At 42.4% G+C, this 10,051-nt stretch overlaps 1 pseudogene; it reads right to left on the bottom strand.

Annotated features, from left to right (window-relative positions):
* Positions 1–1,151: 1,151 nt before the first annotated feature.
* Positions 1,152–9,346, bottom strand: LOC139037983 (histone-lysine N-methyltransferase SETMAR-like; annotated as a pseudogene).
* Positions 9,347–10,051: the final 705 nt, after the last annotated feature.

Consider the following 10,051-nt stretch of genomic DNA (forward strand, 5'->3'; position numbering starts at 1 on the left):
GAGGAAAGGTGCTTAAGAGGCACATTCTCCCATGGGTAATCACACCCTGGGCCCAATAAACGTGACAGCAAGTGGCAAAGAAAATACACGGTTTCTTCCCCTGCATGGTAATGCAGAAGGAACAAGTAGTGCCTGGATCCTACTCATTTTCATTTTTTTGTCAAAATGTCCTTTGTACAATCTTGCTGAGTCCACAAGAGCACGTAACAGAGTTGTCACTGTCAGATTGACAACACGAGGAGAGAGAGAAAGTCGGCCTCATTTCTGTAGAGATCTGCGCTGATTGCTGTTCAGTGCTGGCGTAGTGTCAAGAAGTCTGAAGAGTCTGATACTGTGCTCTGTGAGCTGACATGTTAGCCTGCCATAATTTCAGGTGTTCTGGTAGAAGAAATAAGAAAAGAAGAAGAAACCAGAGACAAAGGACTGTTTATTATTCATAGTAATAGTGGGTGAACCAACTGTTTTGGCCTGGGGTTGCCATTAGGTGTAAAGTAAAAGCATCTTACCTGGGAATGGTCAGGGAAGAGTCCTAAAATTTTTAATTAGGACTCTCTGTGTGTGTGCACATGCTCAGTTGTATCCAACTCTTTGTGATCCTATGGACTGTAGCCCTCCAGGCTCCTCTGTCTGTGATTTTCCAGGCAGGAATACTGGAGGGAGTTGCCATGCCCAACTCCAAGGGATCTTCCTGACCCAGGGATCGAACCATTCTCTTGCATTTCCTGCATTGGCAGGTGAATTCTTTACTACTGCACCACGTGGGAAGCCCCAAAGTCCTAATAACTTCCTACCCCTTTCATCCTAATCATTACCCTGGAAGCAACTGAGAGAAAGTAATCCCTTTCTGGGGAGAGTTGCATTTAGTGATCTAATTATTTTCCTAAAGTGTATGGACCAGGAAGAGGTGAGAGAGGTAGAGTAGGAAATATTGTTGAGTCAGTTATCTAGGAGCCCATTTCAGAGTTCAACAATACCAGATGCCTGTGGATGGCAGGAAGCATGGAAGGTCTGTCAGATACCTTGACTGTCGGCCCATTGTTGAGTAGCTTGTGATAAAAAGCACACTGTTGTCAGACTGTAGGTGGTCCAGAGAGCCAAAAACTTCACCTGGATTAGTTTCAAGGGCCACAGTAGGCTCAAACACATCTTTATTAATCAAAATTGGAACCATTACAATCAAAACATTTTTGCCACCAAGAAATAAGTTTGCTTATTCTTGTAACATAAAAATCTGCGCTTCAGGAGTCGATGAACTCTTGGAAAGCATTTTCTGTATTCTGCTGGTTGTGGAAGGCTTTTCCCTGCAAAAAGTTGTCAAGATATTTGAAGACGTAGTCGGTTAGCGTCAGGCGAATATGGCAGATGAGGCAAAACTTCATAGCCCGATTTATTCAACTTTTGACATGTTGGTTGTGCAATATGCAATTGGCACTGTCATGAAGAAGAATTGGGCCCTTTCTGTTGATCAGTGCTGGCTATAGGCATTGCAGTTATCAGTTTGCTGAGCATACTTCTCAGATGTAATGGTTTCATCAGGATTCAGAAAGCTGTAGTGGATCAGACCAGCAGCAGACCACTAAATGGCGACCATGACCTTCTTTTGGTCCAAGTTTGGCTTTGGCAAGTGCTTTGGAGCTTCTTCTTGGTCCAGCCACTGAGCTGGTCATTGCCAGCTGTCATATAAAATCCACTTTTTGTCACATATCACAATCTAATGGAGAAATGTTTTCTTGATGTTGCATAGAATAAGAGAAGACAACACTTCAAAACAACATTTTTTAAAAATTTATTTTAATTAATTTATTTATTTATTTTACTTTACAATATTGTATTGGTTTTGCCATACATTGACTTGAATCCTCCATGGGTGTACATGTGTTCCCCATCCTGAACCCCCCTCACACCTCCCTCCCCATTCCATCCCTCTGGGTCATCCCAGTGCATCAGCCCTGAGCACCTTGTCTCATGCATCGAACCTGGACTGGGGGTTCGTTTCACATATGATAATTTGCATTGTTTCAATGCCATTCTCCCATATCATCCCACCCTCGCCCTCTCCCACAGAGTCCAAAAGACTGTTCAATACATCTGTGTCTCTCTTGCTGTCTCGCATACAGGGTTATCATTACCATCTTTCTAAATTCCATATATATGCGTTAGTATACTGTATTGGTGTTTTTCTTTCTGGCTTACTTCACTCTTGATGAAAAAGTCTCTTGATGAAAGTGAAAGGAGAGTGAAAAAGTTGGCTTAAAGCTGAACTTTCAGAAAACTAAGATCATGGCATCTGATCCCATCACTTCATGGGAAATAGATGGGGAGACAGTGGAAACAGTGTCAGACTTTATTTTGGGGGGTTCCAAAATCACTGCAGATGGTGATTGCAGCCATGAAATTAAAAGATGCTTACTCCTTGGAAGGAAAGTTATGACCAACTTAGATAGCATATTAAAAAGCAGAGACATTACTTTGCCAACAAAGGTCCGTCTGGTCAAGGCTATGGTTTTTCCAGTGGTCATGTATGGATGTGAGAGTTGTACTGTGAGGAAAGCTGAGCGCTGAAAAATTGATGCTTTTGAACTATGGTGTTGGAGAAGACTCTTGAGAGTCCCTTGGACTGCAAGGAGATCCAACTAGTCAGTCCCTCCTGAAGGAGATCAGCCCTGGGTGTTCATTGGAAGGACTGATGCTGAAGCTGAAACTCCAGTACTTTGGCCACCTCATGCGAAGAGTTGACTTATTGGAAAAGACCCTGATGCTGGGAGGGATTGGGGGCAGGAGGACAAGGGGACGACAGAGGATAAGATGGCTGGATGGCATCACCGACTCAATGGGCATGAGTTTGAGTAAACTCGGGAGTTGGTGATGGACAGGGAGGCCTGGCGTGCTGTGATTCATGGGGTCGCAGAGAGTCGGACACGACTGAGTGACTGAACTGAACTGAACTGAATCTTATGTAAACTTTACTATATTCATTGATTAGCTCTAGTAATTTTCTGGTAGAGTCTTTAGGGTTTTCTGTGTAGAGGATCATGTCATCTGCAAACAGTGAGAGTTTCACTTCTTCTTTTCCTATCTGGATTCCTTTTAATTCTTTTTCTGCTCTTATTGCTGTGGCCAAAACTTCCAAAACTATGTTGAATAGTAGTGGTGAGAGTGGGCACCCTTGTCTTGTTCCTTACTTTAAGGGAAATGCTTTCAATTTTTCACCATTGAGGATAATGTTTGCTGAGGGTTTGTCATATATAGCTTTTATTATGCTGAGGTATGTTCCTTCTATTCCTGCTTTCTGGAGGGTTTTTATCATAAATGGATGTTGAATTTTGTCAAAGGCTTTCTCTGCATCTATTGAGATAATCATATGGTTTTTATTTTTCAATTTGTTAATGTGGTGTATTACATTGACTGATTTGCGGATATTGAAGAATCGTTGCATCCCTGGGATAAAGCCCACTTGGTCATGATGTATGATCTTTTTAATATGTTGTTGGATTCTGTTTGCTAGAATTTTGTTAAGGATTTTTGCATCTGTGTTCATCAGTGATATTGGCCTGTAGTTTTCTTTTTTTGTGGCATCTTTGTCAGGTTTTGGTATTGGGGTGATGGTGGCCTCACAGAATGAGTTTGGAAGTTTACCTTCCTCTGCAATTTTCTGGAAGAGTTTGAGTAGGATAGGTGTTAGGCCTTCTCTAAATTTTTGGTAGAATTCAGCTGTGAAGCCGTCTGGTCCTGGGCTTCTGTTTGTTGGAAGATTTCTGATTACAGTTTCAATTTCCATGCTTGTGATGGATCTGTTAAGATTTTCTATTTCTTCCTGGTTCAATTTTGGAAAGTTGTACTTTTCTAAGAATCTGTCCATTTCTTTCAAGTTGTCCATTTTATTTGCATATAGTTGCTAATAATAGTCTCTTATGATCCTTTGTATTTCTCTGTTGTCTGTTGTGATCTCTCCATTTTCATTTCTAATTTTGTTGATTTGAATTTTCTTGCTTTGTTTCTTGACGAGTCTGGCTAAAGGTTTGTCAATTTTATTTATCTTCTCAAAGAACCAGCTTTTGGTTTTGTTGATTTTTGCTGTGATCTCTTTTGTTTCTTTTGCACTTATTTCTGCCCTAATTTTTAAGATTTCTTTCCTTCTACTAACCCTGAGGTTCATAATTTCTTCCTTTTCAAGTTGCTTTAGGTGTAGAGTTAGGTTATTTATTTGACTTTTTTCTTGTTTCTTGAGGTAAGCCTGTATTGCTATGAACCTTCCCTTTAGCACTGCTTTTACAGTGCCCCATAGGTTTTAGGTTGTTGTGCTTTCATTTTCATTCGTTTCTATGCATATTTTGATATTGTGATTTGTTAGTTATTCAGTAGCATGTTGTTCAGCCTCCACATGTTGGAATTTTTAATAGTTTTTCTCCTATAATTGGCATCTAATCTTACTGCATTGTGGTCAGAAAAGATGCTTGGAATGATCTCAATTTTTTTGAATTTACCAAGGCTAGATTTATGGCCCAGGATGTGATCTATCCTGGAGAAGGTTCCATGTGCACTTGAGAAAAAGGTGAAATTCATTGTTTGGGGGTGAAATGTCCTATAGATATCAATTAGGTCTAACTGGTCTATTGTATCATTTGCAGTTTGTGTTTCCTTGTTAATTTTGTGATCTATCCATAGGTGTGAGTGGGTATTAAAGTCTCTTACTATTATTGTGTTATTGCTAATTTCCCCTTTCATACTTATTAGCATTTGTCTTACATATTGTGGTGCTCCTATGTTGGGTGCATATACATTTATGATTGTTATATCTTCTTCTTGGATTGATCCTTTGATCATTATGTAGTGTCCATCTTTGTCTCTTTTCACAGCCTTTGTTTTAAAGTCTATTTTATCTGATATGAGTATTGCTACTGCTGCTTTCTTTTGGTCTCTATTTGCATGGAATATCTTTTTCCAGCCCTTCACTTTCAGTTTGTATGTGTCCCTTGTTTCGAGGTGGGTCTCTTGTAGACAGCATATATAGGGGTCTTGTTTTTGTATCCATTCAGCCAGTCTTTGTCTTTTGGTTGGGGTGTTCAGCCCATTTACATTTAAGGTAATTGTTGATAAGTATGATCCCATTGCCATTTACTTTATTGTTTTAGGTTTGTGTTTATACATCCTTTCTGTTTCCTGTCTAGAGGATATCCTTAGCATTTGTTGGAGAGCTGGTTTGGTGGTGCTGAATTCTCTCAGCTTTTGCTTGTTTGTAAAGCTTTTGATTTCTCCTTCGTATTTGAATGAGATCCTTGCTGGGTACAGTAATCTGGGCTGTAGGTTATTTTCTTTCAGCACTTTAAGTATGTCCTGCCATTCCCTTCTGGCCTGAAGAGTTTCTATTGAAAGATCAACTGTTATCCTTAATGGGAATCCCCTTCTGTGTTATTTGTTGTTTTTCCCTTGCTGCTTTTAATATTTGTTCTTTGTGTTTGATCTTTGTTAATTTGGATTAATATGTGTCTTGGGGTGTTTCGCCTTGGATTTATCCTGTTTGGGACTCTCTGGGTTTCTTGGACTTGGGTGATTATTTCCTTCCCCATTTTAGGGAAGTTTTCAACTATTATCTCCTCAAGTATTTTCTCATGGTCTTTCTTTTTGTCTTCTTCTTCTGGGACTCCTATGATTCGAATGTTGGGGTGTTTAACATTGACCCAGAGGTCTCTAAGTTTGTCCTCATTTCTTTTAATTCTTTTTTCTTTTTCCTCTCTGTTTCATTTATTTCTACCATTCTGTCTTCTACCTCACTTATCCTATCTCTGCCTCTGTTATTATACTGTTGGTTCCCTCCAGAGTGTTTTTGATCTCATTTATTGCATTATTCATTATATATTGACTCTTTCTTATTTCTTCTAGGTCCTTGTTAAACTTTTCTTGCATCTTTTCGATCCTTTTCTCCAGGCTATTTATCTGTAACTCCAATTTGTTTTCAAGATTTTGGATAATTTTCCCTGTCATTATTCAGAATTCTTTATCAGGTAGTTTCCCTATCTCTTCCTCTTTTGTTTGGTTTGGTGGGCATTTATCATGTTCCTTTACCTGCTTAGTATTTCTCTGCCTTTTCATCTTGTTTAGATTGCTGGGTTTGGGGTGGCCTTTCTGTATTCTGGCAGTTGGTGGTTCCTCTTTATTGTGGAGGTTCCTCACTGTGGGTTGGGTTGGACGGGTGGCTTGTCAACGTTTCACTTGTGTCTGTATTCTGGCGGGTGGAGCTGGATTTCTTCTCTCTGGAGTGCAATGGAGTGTCCAGTAGTGAGTTTTGAGATGTCAGTGGGTTTGGTGTGATTTGGGCAGCCTGTATATTGAGGCTCAGGGCTATGTTCCTGTGTTGCTGGAGAATTTTCATGGTATGTCTTGCTCTGGAGCTTATTGGCCCTTGGGTGGTGCTCGGTTTCAGTGTAGGTGTGGAGGCATTTGGTGAGCTCCTATCGATTAATGTACCCTGGAGTCAGGGGTTCCCTGGTATTCTCAGGATTTGGACTTAAGCCTCCTGCTTCTGGTTTTCAGTCTCATTCTTACAGTAGCCTCAAGCCTTCTTCATCTATATAGCACCAATGATAAAACATCTAGGTTAATGATGAAGTTTCTCCACAGTGAGGGACACCCGGAGAGGTACACAGAGGTACATGGAGAAGAGAAGAGAAGAGGGAAGAGGGAGTTAGAGGTGACCAGGAGGAGCAGAGGGGCTATCAAAAGGGGAGAGAGCAAGCTAGCCAGTAATCACTTCCCTATGTGCTCTCCACAGTCTGGACCCCTCGGAGATGTTCACAGAGTTACACAGAGAAGAGAAGAGGGAGGAAGGAGACAGAGGTGGCCAGGAGGATAAAAGGGGGAATCAAAAGGAGAGAGACAGATCCAGCCAGTAATCAGTTCCCTAAGTGTTCTCCACAGCCTGGAACACACAAAGAGATTCACCGAGTTGGGTAGAGAAGAGAAGGGGGCGGGTGGAGATAGAGGCGACCTGGTGGAGGAAAAAAGAGTCAAAACAGGGAGAGAGCAGTCAGGCCAGTGATCCTGCTCCCAAGTAAAAATGGGTACTGAAGATTGGGTTCTTAAAGGTACAAAGTTGATAACAAATACCAAAAAGGAAAGATTAAAAATCTAGAGTAGAGGTTAGATTCTCAAAAATACAATATTAAAAGCAACAACCAAAAAAACCAAAACAAACAACAACAACAAAAAACAAAGTCAGAAAAATTATAAAATATGTATATGAAGTTTCCTTTAAAAATAGGGTCTTTATTTTTTTTTTTGCAAGGTAAATAATAGTTTATAAAAATGAAAATTAAAGGAGTAATGTGGACTTAAAATTTTAAAAAATTAAATTAAAATTTTTTTTAATTTTAAAAATGATAATAGTAAAAATATATCTAAGACTTTCTCTGGAGCTGTTGCGGACAGGGGGGGGTCAGTTCATTTTCAGATAGTTCCTTGACCTGGCTTGTACTTCTTAAGGTCTATAGGCCCCTTCCTATGTAGTTGGTGCTAACTCCAGGGTTTTAATCTGTTGCATTGCCCCTGTCACTTCCAAAGCGCTTCCCTCTGTTTATTTTAGCTTCCCTTTGCTGGTCTCTTCAGTGTCTAATTTCCGCCCTGACACAAGGGGCGTGGTGGTGGTCACTTTTTTTTAGGCTCCCTTGTTCAGTCATGCTGTGGGGAGGGAGGAACACTGCGAACAAATATCACTGGCGTGCGCTCCCAGTGATTCAGCCACACTGGTTTGCCCCCACTCACAGCGTGTGTGCTTTCCCAGTCTACCCTGCTCAGACTCTAGGTTGCTCTGCCGGGAACTCTCTGATGCGGGCCCTGGTGTGATGCACTCCCCAGGTCTAAGCCGCTCAGGTTCAGGTTCTCGGGTACTCCACAAAGGCGCAGACTTGGTTGGGCCTGCGTTTTGCGCCCGTCCCAGGTCCGAGCAGCTCAGGCGACCAGGTGCTTGGCGCGCGGAGTCACCCCCAGTTGAAAGCTGCGGCTTACGCCCTTCCCTGTCCCAGCCTCTCGGTTTTCTGGGTGTACAATGGGCACACCTTCTCAGGTGAGCCGTGTGTCTGTTCTGGGGAGCTGGTCTCTGGCTGAGACCCTCCCGGCGGATGTCGACCGTCCAGAATCCCAAGGAGTCTTTGTTAGCAGAGAAGCCTGCTTGCAGTTTGGTATGGGATGCTTCTCTGGGGCCGATTGCCCCCTTCCGGCTCTGGCTGCCCTTTCCTGCCTGGCTCGGGCGGGGGATGGGCCGGTCCACAGCCAGCTAGCTCTGCTCCGGCCTTTGTTCTGTGAGCGTGCCTGGCTTAGGTTAGGGCTTTTCGTGTGATCCTGGGATAGCTATCCCACAGTCTGGGCTGCTATCTCAAGCTAGTTCCTCAGATTGCCCTCGGGGCATTCAGGCCCTGGGTCCTTACCCTAAGCAAGGCAGCCCGCTTGCCCTGTCCCTCCCCCGCTTGCTGGCGGGGGATGCCAGCGTCTGGCTGCTGCTCCGCTGGGAGTTGCTGTTAGGCACGCAATGGGTGGATTTTAATTATTTATTTTTCCTCCCGGTTATTTTGTCGTCTGAGATTCCAAGGCTTGCCACAGACCCGCCAGAGAGAGTGTTTCCTGGTATCTGGAAACTTCTCTCTCTCTGTTTTAAAGACTCCCTTTCCCAGGACGGATCTCCATCCCTACCTCTTTTGTCTCTCTTTTTATCTTTTATATTTTGTCCTATATCATTTTGAAGACAATGGGCTGCCTTTCTGGGTGCCTGATGTCCTCTGCCAGCATCCAGAAGTTGTTCTGTGGAATTTGCTCAGCGTTCAGATGTTCTTTCAATGAATTTGTGGGGGAGAAAGTGGTCTCCCCATCCTATTCCTCCACCATCTTAGGACCGCCCAAAATGACATTTTTAAAAAATTTTTATCAGCTCATGAGGCACCCACATATCATCAAGTTTTTGCACCTTTCCAATTTGCTTCAAATGCCTGGTGACCATCGAATGCTCAACATTGAGTTCATGGGCAATTTCTCGTGTAGTTTCCAGAAGATCAGTTTCAATGATGTTCTTGGTGGTTGTCAACGTCCAACGGCCAGCCACTGCCCGCCTCGTCTTCAAGGCTCTCGTCTCCTTGGCAAAAGTTCTTGAACCACCACTGCATTGTACATTTGTTAGCAGTTTCTGGGCCAAATGCGTTGCTGATGTTGAAAGTTGTCTCTGCCACTTTACAACCCATTTTGAACTCAAATAAGAAAATCACTTGAATTAGCTTTTTTCCTAACATCATTTCCATAGTCTAAAATAAATATAAAATAAGCAGCGAGTAAAACGGTAAAGAATCTGCCTGCGGGGGGGGGACACTTGGGTTCGATCCCTGGGTTGGAAAGATGCTCTGGAGGAGGCCATGGCAACTCACTCCAGTATTCTTGCCTGGAGAATCCCCATGGACAGAGGAGCCTGGCGGGCTGCAGTCCATGGGGCTGTAAAGAGTCGGACAAGACTGAGCGACTAAGCACAACACAATGTCATTAGCAAAAAAAAAAAAAAAAAAAAAAGGAGAAATGTGCATTAAAATGACATGTAACATAACCACATTTATTGAAGAATGTATTCCATATCAAATGGCAAAGTTCAGCAGTGCAAAACTGTAGTTACTTTTGCACCAATCTAGTAATAGGGCATAAAGTTGCCCCCAAAGGAACAGGTACCACTTCTATGTGTAAAATCTAGGTGCTGTGGAGGCTAAGCTTGTTGTGTTCTTGAAGGTGCTGTTTTCATTTGACAAGTGAAACTTATTGGGACTATCCCCCTTTTAGTCATTGAATCTGAGTTGACTCATCCAAAATAGGACTATCACATCAGAGAGTCACAAGGTTTCCATGGGTCAGCATTCAGTTTTGATAAGAGCACAGTAGCAAGCTAATAGGTACTTTTTAAAAGAAGATCTTCGGTAGTTGCATCAGGCACATAATGAATCTAAAACCCCACTGGAGCATCCCTGGGTGGAGACAGCCTCCTTTTGCTAGAGGCTGCAGTCAACAAAACCATTAGTCACAGAATTTT

This window comes from Odocoileus virginianus, chromosome 13 (assembly GCF_023699985.2).
Source record: "Odocoileus virginianus isolate 20LAN1187 ecotype Illinois chromosome 13, Ovbor_1.2, whole genome shotgun sequence".
Taxonomy (NCBI): Eukaryota; Metazoa; Chordata; class Mammalia; order Artiodactyla; family Cervidae; genus Odocoileus; species Odocoileus virginianus.